The following is a 14701-nucleotide window of genomic DNA, read 5'->3' on the forward strand; positions in this document are numbered from 1 at the left end:
AGTGCAAAGATAATTGTTGTAAGCTCTAGATCATAGGTAGGGTAATTCTGTTCATGTGGCCTTAGCTGCCTGGAAGCATAAGCGACCACCTTCCCCTCTTGCATCAATACACACCCTAACCCATTATGAGAGGCATCACTGTAAACCACAAAGTCCTTTCCTGACACTGGTTGTGTTAACACTAGTGCCTCTGTTAACATAGCTTTTAACTTCTCAAAACTAGTATGACATTTGTCATTCTAGTCAAATCTGACATTCTTATATAACAACTTGGTCATTGGAGCAGCTATTAAGGAAAATCCCTTCACAAATCTCCTGTAATACCCAGCTAGCCCCAAGAAGCTTCTGACCTCAGTTGTATTTCTGGGAGGCTTCCATTCCATCACTACTTCTATTTTCTTGGGATCCACCCTAATCCCATCAGCTGACACTATGTGTCCAAGGAATGCAATCTCATTCAACCAGAAGTCACACTTGGACAACTTAGCATACAGCTTCTTTTCTCTCAGGGTTTGCAGAACAATCCTCAAATGTTCATCATGTTCTTCACTGGTCTTGGAATACACCAAAATATCATCAATAAAGACCACTACGAACTGATCTAGGTATGGATGGAAGATACGGTTCATAAGGTCCATGAATGCCACTGGTGCATTTGTTAGGCCAAAAGGCATCACCAGAAACTCATAATGCCCATACCGGGTCCTGAATGCAGTCTTTGGCACATCTACATCCTTCACTCTCAACTGATGATACCCTGATCTGAGATCAATCTTAGAAAATACTCCTGCTCCCTTCAACTGATCAAACAGATCATCAATTCTAGGCAACGGATACTTATTCTTCACTGTCACTTTATTCAACTGCCGGTAATCAATGCATAACCTCAAAGTTCCATCTTTCTTCTTTACAAACAGCACTGGAGCTCCCCATGGTGACACACTAAGGCGTATAAACCCCTTATCCAGTAACTCCTGTAACTGGATTTTCAGTTCCTTCAATTCTGTGGGCGCCATCCTATGAGGAGCAATATAGATTGGTGCTATACCCTGCAGTATCTCAATAGCAAATTCAACTTCCCTTTCTGGTGGCAAACCAGGCAATTCTTCAGGGAACACATCTGGGAAGTCTTTTACTGTGGGTATGTCACACAGATCTGGCTTAGCCTGCCTAGTATCCACCACATGTGCTAGGTAGGCTTCACAGCCTTTTCTCATCAGTTTTCTTGCAACTGTGGCTGATATGACATTGGACAAGAAATTTGTCCTTTCCCCCATAACTGTAATCTCATTACCCTCAGGAGTTTTCAAAGAAATCCTCTTCAATTTACAATCAACCATTGCCTGATGACGTGGCAACCAGTCCATTCCCAAAATCACGTCAAACTCATGGAAAGGCAACTCAATCAAGTCTGCCAAGAATTCATACCCTTGAATCCTTAACGGGCAACCCTTGTACAGTTTGTTCACCACTACACTATGGCCCAATGGATTAGTGACCAGAATGTCTTGTTCACTCTCCCCTACTAGTATCCCCCTTTCTATGGGTAGGTTGATGCAGATGTATGAATGAGTGGATCCTAGATCCACCAATACATGCACAGATGTATTGTAGAGGGAGAACGTACCCCTGATGACGTCCAGGGCATCTTGCTCCTCCTGAGCTCTCATGTCATAGGCTCTGGCAGGTGGTCCGCCTCGTGCCTCTCTGGCTGCTCAGATGCAGCCTCGGTGATGGTCCCACCGCCTCGATTTGCCGATTTCCTACCCCTTTGTGGTGCAGAGCAGTCTGCTCGCTTGTGTTGGAGCAGCTCTAGTAGTTCTGCGTGGACAGTTCCTCAGCTGATGCTCTGTCGACCCACACCTTAAGCAAGCACCAGTCACTCTCCAACACTCCCCCTTATGCCATTTCAAACAATGTGGACATGCAGAAGATGCTGGGTCTGGTCCCCAAAACCCCGTCCCTGGAGAGCTGCCCACTGATGGTGTGGACTGACCTCTCCTAGGGGTGAACTGTGGCCTGGGCCCCTGAGACTGACCCTGACCTTGAGGTTGACTTGAACTCTGTGCAGGTGGACCTTTGAACTTCTTCCTAGGTGCAAGAGATGAACTAGACTGACTCGGGCCCCTCTTCTGCTGTCTCTCTCTTTTGGTCTGCTCACTTATTCTGACCTTTTTAACTTTTATTGCAGCTTACACTAACTTGGTGAAGTCGGTGATTCCCAAGGCAGTAATCATGATATTTATGTTGTCATTTAATCCCTCTTTAAATCTCTTACACCTTTTAGCCTCATTAGGGACTATCTCCCTTCCGTAGCGGCTCAATCTGACAAATTCCTTTTCATACTCGGCCACGGTCAGCTGTCTCTGCCTCAGGTTAATGAACTCTCTTCTTCTCTCTTCCAGGTATACACTACCCACATATTTCTTCTTGAATTCTGAGAGGAAGAAGTCCCAAGTTATTACTTCTGGTTGCACTTCACTAGACACCGTATCCCACCATTCATATGCATCATCTTGCAACAAAGATATGGCAGCTTATAGGTTTTGCTCTGGAGTGCAGTAGAGTTGTTTTAAAACCCTTCCTGTTCTGTTCAACCAATTTTCAGCTGCAACAAAATCATCTTCTCTCTTGCCAAAGAAATCTACTACTCCAAATTTTCTTAGTCTTTCCAGGTGTGATTTCTACTATGGAGGTGGTGGTGGTGGTGGCATTACCCCAGCCATTTGTCTGAAGAATTCGGCCATTTGCAGGAACATGGCCTGTGGAGGCTGAGCAGGCTCTGCTTGAGCTGACGGAGTAGGTTCTCCCCTACCCCCAGTCTCAGCTGCTGCAGGTGGAGCATGACTCTCCACTTCCTCCTCAACTGCCCTCTGAGATGTAGGGTCCATATCCTATTCAAAATAATAAAGACAAACAGATCTGCATTAGTGTCACCTCGACTCTTACAAATGCAATGCATGGTATGGACTCAATCTAGGCCCAAAAATGCCAAAACCGTGCTCTGATACCACTAAATGTGACACTCCTTACCCGTCTAGAGTGTAGCCGAGCAAGATATGCCACACAGTGTACCGGAACACCCTATTTTAATTCAATCATTTTTATTCTTCCTAATTTATTTTTTTTTTCATAGTTATGGAGTACAATTTGTGAAATATAATTCATTTCAGTCATTTATTAAAATCATAATTTTATTGAGGTTCCATAAATTTTATAGAAAATCTGGCAGAGTACTGGCTAAAAATAGAGAAAACAGTTCTTTGGAACCTGTAAAAAACACTTCCAATATTTTCAATCAATCCCAAACTCCATTTTATCAACAAAATCACAATATTTTTTTTTTCAACAACATTTACATTCCTCAATCATTCATCTCATATGATAATCATGTAAAAGACATAAATAAATATTCACTTTTTCATTCATAAACACAATTTTCACTATTTACATTAATACCAAAATACATTACATAAGTTTCAATTACATATGAGAAAATAAAAGTTAATTACAAAATACGTAAAATGAAACCTAGTGTCCTACCATTTACTAACGTCGGTGAGGTGACACGGATACTATGCAGAGCTATAGAAGGTCTCACCCAGTCTGTGGTCTACTGGGCTCTAGGTCGATCTCTACAGAACCTACGCGTGGCAAAAGCAACGCGCCAAGCAATAATGCTTAGTGGTGCCAATAATAAAATAAAAAGAAATAACAAAAAATAAATATGCAGTGAATGTATTGATGTCTCATTGTAAATAAATTTTCGATGAGTATTTGTAGTCTTACTTATTTTGTATTTGTTATATTCATTATTTCATTAAATTTATCCACTTTCATTTTTGGTTTCCCAAGTAACCTATACTGGAATGGATAAACGGGTAAACTAGCACTGGGTATCAAGTACCTCGGGCAGTCACACCATCGGTCACATATGTGTCTCCAGGCAGCAATGTAACTAATAAGTCAGATAACATTAGGCACAAGGCCAAGTATCAACATAATGTTAGAATGGCTAAAAGCCATGAAATCACAGAATGGCATAATGCTATGTGCAGTACTACTAACTCAACCCTATTGGCATGCCAAGCTATCCAAACCAATATTGTTAGGTATACTAGGGCATTTTACACTTTTGAGTTTTACAATTTTTGAATTTCAAGTTTTGGTGTTACTATTCACTTCATTAGTCAACCAAAATGTTGACTTTTCCATAGACAATAGGTACATTGGGTTTAATACTCCCAACATACCACATTTTGCATTCAAAATTTGTTGGTATTGGTTGCCAATACCATTTCTAAGCTTAAAGTTAATTGAGCAGAATTTTCAGTTTTCATACCTTATATTTACTATTCCATTAGTTATTTTTGCAGTGGGAATTTGGCAAAATGATCAACATGAAAGTTGTTCCTTATTTTGTCTAGTTGAATTTCATTTTTTGAATCACTCCATTTGGAGTTTTGTAACTCAAGTTATGGTCCAAAAACCACAACTAGCCGGATTGGAATTTTTCTGGACTGACCATATCTACAGTGCATTGAATAGTGATTGCAACTCACCTTTTGGATAGGTTCTTGTCATAATTTGGGTTAGGTTTCTCCATGAAAGTTGTTGGTCTATATCTCAACTTGTTGTTGATAAAAGTTCAGGTCAATTGGACCATTCTACGCTGAGTTATGGCCAAATGAACAATCACTATTCATTTGGTCATTCTGTAAAAACAGACTGCAGGTCACCGGGATTGGGGCAAGCTTTTGGTCCACTTGGTTTAGTTTTATGGGCATGGTTTCTTCACTAAAGTTGTGCCATTATGTGTCTAGTTTCATGTTCAATTGACCTTACACCAATTGAACCTCTACAATTCAAGTTATGGCTGCCCAAACCTGCTGGACTCATGTCCAAATCTGCAGGTTACCATGGGCAGCATACCATTTCAATTCCAATACCACAACAGTCTCCAATTTAAGGTCAAAATTCATCAAATGATCACTAATTGACCATTAGAATTTAATTTAAACATCTAAGCATTAAACCCTCAATTAAATCTCAAAACCCTAACCCTAACAATCCATCATTTTATCTAACATACCCAAATCAACATCTAGCTCAAATATCCTTATCAACAACCATTTCTAAGCTATTTAGCTCAAACAAATCAATAATTTCCAAACTCCTCCCATGGCTGCCAAATTTCTTGTTGTTCATATACATATATTTTATTTCAATTCCTTATAATTTCTTACTCAATTTAAGCCTCTAACATGGAATAAAGAGTGAGAGATATGAAAATATGCACTAACCTCTTGTAGCTTAAATCCAAGCTAACCAAGACTTCAATTTTTCTTTACTTTCTTACTCTTTCTTGGCTGCCAAACACTTCTCCTTGGTGTGGGTATAATTTTTAGTGAAGGGAGGATAAGGTTTTGAGGTGAGGAAGCTTAGGAAAATCAACCTTTAAAAGAGAAAATGGAGAGAAAGCTTCTTGGCTATGGTGGACGGGAAAAGATGGAAGAAGAGTTCAGTTTTTCATTTCAATTTTCTGCCCATTTGACTCATTTTAATTGGTTTATGGACATGTTTCACAATGTGATTGGGTGAGAGTGCTTAGTGACATAAGCATAAGGTCAAAATTATAATTTTAATTCATTTTCTTTTCTTTTCTTTGCTACTCATTTTTAATTCAATTTTTAGCAATATTTATTCACATTTTATATTATAATAATTATTTACTTAACTGTACAAGTCGGCCAAAAATCACCTCTTAAGGCGAAATGACTAAAATGCCCTCCGTTTGACTTAATAGACTAAAATTGTCTGTATCGATTGAAAAATTTTTCTAAGTATTTTATTGGCATTCTAATACCATAGGAATCTCAATGACCCTTCTCTGGAGTCCCAAAAATTATTTTATGAATTTTTTCCCGGGTCTAGGGCTCCTAGTTGCGAGAACCGCAACTTCCCACTAGGTTACCCATCGCTAGGGCACCGGCTCATTTAACTTGGTTGTATTTTATTTCTAAAATTTTTTCTAAATTTTTCTTATTAATATTTGAGTTAATTATAGTTCCTTACTTTAGTTTAAATATTTTTTTCGGACGTTCTAGCTGTTCGGACCGACACTGGTCACCGGAATAGTAGAATGTACGGAGTTGCTACAGGGAGGGTGTTACATTCAGTCCAAGGTAATTCGCAGTCCAATGCATGCCTTGATCATAGACAAAAGAAATATAACTATCTCTTATTGAATACTTAATGTAGATTTACCAAATAGTGAGGTAAAACCCCTAACTTCCGTATACTCATCAATTCGAGCCTAGCACTCTTATTGACTATAATTATAAACTGAATTGGTATTAAGCAATCCTCATCAATTTAGTAATTGTTTTAAGAACAGGAAGTAGTTAAGCTTGAATAATGATTTATAAAGCATAAATCATTTAATTCATCCTATTGTTTCCTTAGGTTATTATCGAAAACTTGGATCATAATCAATAATACCTAATGGCTACTCACATTCAATCTTATACAATAACTATGGGTTATAAAGAATAACTAGCAATTAATTATATCAAACAATTAACTAACAGGCCTTTTTAGCAAATCATTCAATAGATCAAAAATAATGAAATCGAGAAACAATAGATATTTAAAAAAAGGCATAATTTAAATTTAGAACCTGGTCTTACAAATCATGCATAAGAACTAGAATTCCTTGAGTTGAATTTAGAAACTTAGTCGCTCATGTTCATGGCTTACAAAAAAGTAAAATAATGAAGAAATCTAAAACTATGAATGTGAATGGAGAATGAAGGTCTTGAAGGTGTGTCTCTCTGCTGTTTCCAAAGATGATCTTTATACTCAAAATCCTAATCCAAAAATAAGAACCAAACTTAGAAAATTTTTGAAATTCAAAAAGATAGATTCTCTGCTATGCAATCACGGCCAATTTTCAGCCACTTTCCTTCCGATTCTGTCTTTGACTACTTCAAGAAAGTTGTAGCTCTACTTCTTAGCTTTCCAACGAGTCCTCATTTGCCCAAATTGGAGGTTTACAGCCCAATTTATGGGCTAAAAACCTAAACTGGTTCTGACAGACAATCGAGCCCATAAATTTGACTTCGTTGCCATTTTTAACCACCAAAACAACGTAGTCTTGTCTTTAGCCCCTCATAGAAATTGTAGAGGTGGTTCTTAAGGTTCAATTTGGCCTAGTTTTGCTTCATTTGGACATCTAGAGCTCTAGATATAAAATAAATATCAAAACTCGTCATGACACATCAAGTGTGGGCTTTTGTAATAGATTCATAGCTAATTTTGACAACTTTGAAGACTAATTTGGGCTTTAGTCCCTGTTTGTCATTTGTAGTGGTCTAACTTAACTTTTCAATGAATTAAACAGCATTGGATTTGGAGACTCACAACTTTAGAAACACCTGAAAAATACAGCAAAGGTCAAATTAATGCAAATGCTAAAAATTTCTCAATTTAACACAATTATTCCAACAACTCTTTAAAAATATGTCTAATTGATAATTATACTTTAATCAATTCAATTAGGCATAAAAAATACACCAAAAACACCAAATGTGATGGGAGTAAAAATATTAATTATGCACTTATCAAAATCCCACTGTTGATTAGTCCAATGGAACAGTAAACATAGATTTTAAAATTTGAAATTTTAAAATTACTTCTAGGAAGCATTGAATTGCAATTGGCAACTAACGCTAATAAGTTTATAACCCAAAATGTGGTATGATTATGTGTTTAGAATTTGTATACCTATTATTTATAAGATAGTCAAAATTTGCATGAATAGTAATATGAATAGTAACCCCAATAACATCAAATGTAAGGAACCAAAATCTAACTTTGTTAATATACACTAGTATGCCTAGTATGATTGGTTTCGATAGGTTGGCATGCCAATAGGGTTCCGATTGTAGTATTGCCTATGGCTTCGTGCCATTTCATGATTTATGGCTCTTATTGCCATTTTGTATATTACGGCTTTTGGCCATTTTGATATTCTTTGACATACTCAGCTTTATGCCCGATTGTTATTATGGCTTGTTAGCCGTTCTGTTGCACACCTGGCAGACACTATGTGACCGATGGTGTGACAGCCCGAGGTACTTAGCACCCAGTGCTAGTTTACCTGTTTATCTAGTCCGGTCAACTGGCATAGGTTACTTGGGCAATTAAAATAAATCTTAAAAAAATTTATAATTGAATAATGAACATAAAAACCACTAAATTAATGACATTACAAATAACTTCCAAAAATTTAGTCTGTGTGAATTTATCAACATAATTTCTTTGTATTTAATTATTTAATTTATTTTTATATTATATTGGCACCACTAAGCTTTATGCTTAGCGTGTCACTTTTTGCCACACATAGGTACTAGAGATCAGGAGAGAGAGCCCAGTAGGCCTTAGACTGGGAGATAGAGTTTTGATCTACATTGGGTCTCGAGTGTCACCTCATCCAGTAGTGCACATTTTGGGTAGACTCCACTAGTCTTGTATTTTATTTTTAGACTTTGTAATTTAATTTTGAACATGTAATGTAAATTATATATACTTGTATATTAATTTTGTACATGATGTAAATTTATAATATTTGAAAAAATTTCTTCTTGAATTGTTCATGAATGAATATGATTAAATGATTTTACGTGTTTGAAATGAGAATGGAGATGAAATACTTGATTCAAAATTATGAGATGATGATTGAAATTATTCTTGAGATTTTAAATAGGTGGGATTCATAAAAAATTGTGAATAATTTAGGGGAAACTCCATCAGTTTCTCTAGTTAATAAATTATGTGACACCACTTACCCGTCTACAATATAGTCGAGTAAGATATGTCACACAGTGTACAGGAACACCCTATTTCATTTCAATCATTTTTATCCTTCCTAATTTATTTTTTTCATAGTTATGAAGTAAAATTTGTGAAATATAATTCATTTAAGTCATTTATTGAAATTATAATTTATTTGAGATTCCGCAAATTTTATAGAAAATCCGGCAGAGTGCCAACTAAAAATGGATAAAACAGTTCTTCGGAACTTATGAAAAACACTTCCAAAATTTTCAATCATTCTCAAACTTCATTTCATCAACAAAATCCCAATATTTCTCATATATACTCCCGTTCTCATTCATTCATTTCATATGAAATTCATATACAAGTCATACATAAATATTCAATTTTTTTTCAATTCATAAACACAACTCTCACTATTTACATTAATACCAAAATACATTACATGAGTTTCAATTGCACATGAGAAAGTAAAAGTTAATTACAAAATATCAAAATAAAACCTAGTGTCCTACCAATGCACTGATGACGGTGAGGTGACACGGACACTATGCAGAGCTACAGAAGGTCTCACCCAATCTGTGGTCTACTAGGATCTCGGTCGGTCTCTCCAAAACCTACGCGTGGCAAAAAGCAACGCGCTAAGCAATAATGCTTAGCGGTGCTAATAACAAAATAAAAAGAAATAACAGAAAATAAATATGCAGTGCATGTCCTGATGTCTTATGCAGACAATTTTTCGATCATTATTGGTAATCTTATTTAGTTTGTACTTGTTATATTTATAATTTCATTAAATTTATTTACTTTCATTTTTGGTTGCCCAAGTAACCTATACTGGACGACTGGACTGGATAAACGGGTAAACTAGCACTAGGTATCAAGTACCTCGGGCCGTCATACCATCGGTCACATATGTATCTCCTGGTGTGCAATTGAACAGCTAATAAGCTGTAATAACATTAGGCACAAGGCCAAGTATCAACATAGTGTCAGAATGGCTAAAACCCATGAAATCACAGAATGGCATAATGCCATGTGCAGTACTGCTAATTGAACCCTATTGGCATGCCAACCTATCCAAACCAATCTTGCTAGGTGTACTAGGGCATGTTAAACTCTTAATTTATACAATTCTTGAAATTTAAGTTTAGGTGTTACTATTCATTCCATTAGTCAACAAAAATGTTGAGTTTTGCATAGACAATAGGTACATTCGTTTTAATACTCCCAACATACCACATTTTGTATTCTAAAATTGTTGGTATTGGTTGCCAATACCATTTCTAAGCTTAATGTTAATTGTTCTAAATTTTCAGATTTCAAGCTTTGTGATTACTATTCCATTAGTTATTTTTGCAGTGGGAATTTGGCAAAGCGATCAACATAAAAGTTGTTCCTTTTTTTGTCTAATTACATTTATTTTTTTGAATCACTCTATTTGGAGTTTCGTAGCTCAAGTTATGACCCAAAAACCGCAACTGGCCGGATTACAAATTTTCTAGATTTTCTAGACTAACCAAATCTACAGTATTTTGAGCAGTGATTGCAGGTCACTTTTTGAGTATGTTATGGTCATAATTTGGGTTAGGTTTCTTCTTAAAAGTTGTAGGTCTATATCTCAACTTGTTGCTGATAAACTTTCAGGTCAATTTGACCTTTCTACACTGAGTTATGGCCAAATGACTAAACGCTATTTATTTAGTCATTTTGCCCAAGCAGAATGCAGGTCACCCGGATTAGGGAAATCTTTAGGTCAATTTTGATTTTGTTTTATGGGTATAGTTTCTTCACCAAAGTTGTGCCATTATGTGTCTAGTTTCATTTCCAATTGGCCTTGCACCAATTGAACCTCTACAACTCCAGTTATTGCTGCCCAAAACTGCTAGACTCATGCCCAGTCCTGCAGGTCACCAAGGGCAGCCATACTAACCTCAATTCCCACTACACAAACCACTTCATTTCTTATTTACACATAACCAAATGGTCACTAATTGACCATTAAAACTTACTTTCACCAACACATGAACAAGATCCAAGTTTTTGTGTCCAAACCCTAGCTCAAATTCAAGGTTCACATAACACATGTCAATTAGGCATACTAATCCATTTCAAATTTATGTCTACACATCAATACCATTTCTAAGCCATTTTAAATCCATCAAAACCATCAACTACCACTCCTATAAAGCTGGCCAAAATTCCATTCTCAATTTCACACATGATTTATCTCAATTTCTTAATTATTTGTTCATATTCAAACTAAATTTTAAGAAATAAACAAGATTAAGTAATTAACATGCACTAACCTCTTTGGTCTCTTTATTGGCTTGTATAAACCTTAGAATTTCTTCACTTTATGATAATTAAAACCTTGCTCTTGATGTGGGGATTAATTTTTGTGAAGGGTGTTTAGGGTTTTGGGGTGAGATTTGTTGAGTTATGAAGCTTTGGTGGAGCTTTCATGGAGGTTTGGGTGGAAGGGAGAAGGGAGGCTACGGATGGAAGAAGAAAGGAAAAAAGAAATCTAATTTTTTTCTTTCGTTTCTGCCCATTTAACTTATTTTAAATGAGTTATAGCCATGTGTCACCATGTGATTGGGTGGAGGCACACTAATGACATCATGTGATGTCATAATTTCTTATTTAATTCATTTTCTTTTTTTTTTCTTTTATACTCAATTTCATTTTAATTTGTAGAAATATTTATTCATATTTTATGTCATAATAATTATTTACTTAACTGGACAAGTCGGCCAAAAATCATCTCTAAAGACGAAATGACCAAAATGCCCTCAGTTTGGCTTATTGAGCCAAAATTGTCTGTACCAATTGAAAAATTTTTCTAAGAATTTTCTTGGTATTCTAATGCCATAGGAACCTCAATAACCCTTCTCTGGAGTCCCAAAAATTATTTTATGAATTTTCCCTTAGGTCTAGGGCTCCTAGTTGCGATAACCGTAACTTTCCACTAAGTCACCCATCGCTAGGGCACCAACTCAATTAATTTAGTTGTATTTTATTTTTAAAATTTTTCCTAAATTTTTCTTATTAGTATTTGAGTTAATTATTGTTCCTCACTAAAGTTTAAATATTTTTTCAGACGTTCGAGCTGTCCGGACCAACACTAGTCACCGAAACAATAGAATGTACGAAGTTGCTACAGGGAGGGTGTTACAACTCTTCCCCTCTAATTTAAATTTCATCATCGAAATTTACCTGATGCAAAGAGTTGAGAGAACTGTTGCCTCATCATCTCTTCACTATCCCAAGTTGCCTCCTCGGTGTTGTGGTGCCTCCAAAGCACTTTCACCAGTAGAATCGGCTTATTTCTCAACTCTTTCACTTCCCGAGCCAAGATCCGTATGGGTTCTTCTTCATATGTCAAAATCGGTTGTACTTCAATTTCTTCCATGGAGATGACATGTAAAGGATATGAGCGGTATCTTCTTAGCATAGATACGTGGAACACATTGTGGATCTTATCCAGCTCTGGTGGCAAAGCTAGCCTGTAGGCCACTAGACCCACACGTTCAATGATTTCATATGGGCTAATGAACCTAGGGCTTAACTTACCTTTTCTTCCAAACCTTAGTATCTTCTGCCACAGTGACACCTTGAGGAACACTTTGTCGCCAACCGCATATTCTATTTCTTTTCTCTTCAGGTCGGCATAGGATTTACATGCATGCGAGGCAACCTTGATTGGCTTTGTTTAGTTTTACTTTCTCCTCAGTCTGTTTCACAGTGCAGCCTATCGCTTTATCTTCACCCAATTCGATCCAAAGATCTGAGTTCTACATTTCCTCTCATACAATGCTTTATATGGGGCCATTTGGATGCTAGCTTGGTAGCTATTGTTATATGCAAATTCTGCCAGTGGGAGGTATCTATCCCAACTTCCCTCAAATTTAATGACACAACTCCTCAGCATATCCTCAAGGACCTGACATATATTTCATGTTATTATTATCATTTCAGTTCAATATTTATATTAGTTCAATTGATTTCAATTGTTTACCTGGATTACTCTTTCTGATTGCCCATCCGTCTGAGGATGGAAAACTGTGCTGAAGTGGAGTTGTGTACCCAAGGATTCATGCAACTTCTTCCAGAATCTCGATGTAAACCTTGGGTATTGATCAGATATGATGAAAGTGGAATTCCATGCATTCTAACTATCTCACTGATATACAATTCTGCTAACTTCTCCAGTGAGTAGTCAGTTTTTACTGGTAGAAAGTGTGCTAACTTCGTCAATCTATCTACTATCACCCATAATACATCATGCTTCTTCTGGGTGAGAGGTAGACCACTTACAAAATCCATGGTGAGCCAATCCCATTTCCATTCAGGTATGCGTATAGGCTGTAGCAAACCTGATGGAACTTGATGTTCTGCCTTGACTTGCTGGCATGTCAAGCATTTAGTCACATAGTCAGCTATGTCCTTCTTCATACCAAGCCACCAATAATGAAGTTTCAGATCATGATACATTTTTGTACTTCCTGGGTGCATAGCATAAACACTAATGTGTGCCTCCTTTAGAATACTGGCTTTCAATTCCCCATCATCTGGTACACATAATCTTCCTTTGTAGTACAGACATCCATCTGTTTTCACTTCATAGTCAGTTTCTTTCCCTTCTAGGATTTTGCTCATAATAGCCTTTAGCTTCTCATATACCTTTTGCCCATCTAAAATCTGTTGTAGTAGGTTTGGCCTCACTTGCAACTCAGCTAAAATAGCTCCATCTCGAGCTAATGATAGACGAGCATTCAATGATCTCAAAGCTGTGATGGATTTTCTACTCAAAGCATCAGCAACTACATTTGCCTTACCAGGATGGTAGTCAATCACACAATCATAGTCCTTCAGGAACTCAATCCATTGCCTCATGCGAGGTTGAGCTCATACAGGTTGGCAAGTATTTCAGACTTTTGTGGTCTGTATAAATGTAGCACTTTTCACCATACAAGTAATGCCTCCATATCTTCAGTGCGAAGATAATTCCTGCAAGCTCCAGATCATGGGTAGGGTAATTCTGTTCATGTGGCCTTAGCTACCTGGAAGCATAAGCGACCACCTTCCCCTCTTGCATCAATACACATCCTAACCCATTATGAGAGGCATCACTATACACCACAAAGTCCTTCACTGACACTAGCTGTGTTAACACTGGTGCCTCTGTTAACATAGCCTTCAACTTCTCAAAACTGGTCTGACACTTGTCATTCCAGTCAAATCTGACATTCTTGTGTAACAACTTGGTCATTGGAGCAGCTATTAAAGAAAATCCCTTCACAAATCTTCTGTAATACCCAGCTAGCCCTAAGAAACTTCTGACCTCAATTGTATTTCTAGGAGGCTTCCATTCCATCACTACTTCTATTTTCTTGGGATCCACTCTAATCCCATCAGCTAACACTATGTGTCCAAGAAATGCAATTTCATTTAACCAGAAGTCACACTTTGACAACTTAGCATATAGCTTCTTTTCTCTCAGGGTTTGCAGAACAATCCTCAAATGTTCATCATGTTCTTCCCTCATCTTGGAATACACCAAAATATCATCAATAAAGACTACTATGAACCGATCTAGGTATGGATGAAAGATACAGTTCATAAGGTCCATGAATGCCGCTGATGCATTTGTTAGGCCAAAGGGCATCACCAGAAACTCATAATGCCCATACCGGGTCCTGAATGCAGTCTTTGGCACATCTGCATCCTTCACCCTCAACTGATGATACCCTGATCTGAAATCAATTTTAGAAAATACTCCTGCTCCCTTCAATTGATCAAACAGATCATCAATTCTAGGCAACGGATATTTATTCTTCACGGTTACTTTATTCAACTG

Source organism: Hevea brasiliensis, chromosome 4 (genome assembly GCF_030052815.1).
Source record: "Hevea brasiliensis isolate MT/VB/25A 57/8 chromosome 4, ASM3005281v1, whole genome shotgun sequence".
Lineage (NCBI taxonomy): Eukaryota > Viridiplantae > Streptophyta > Magnoliopsida > Malpighiales > Euphorbiaceae > Hevea > Hevea brasiliensis.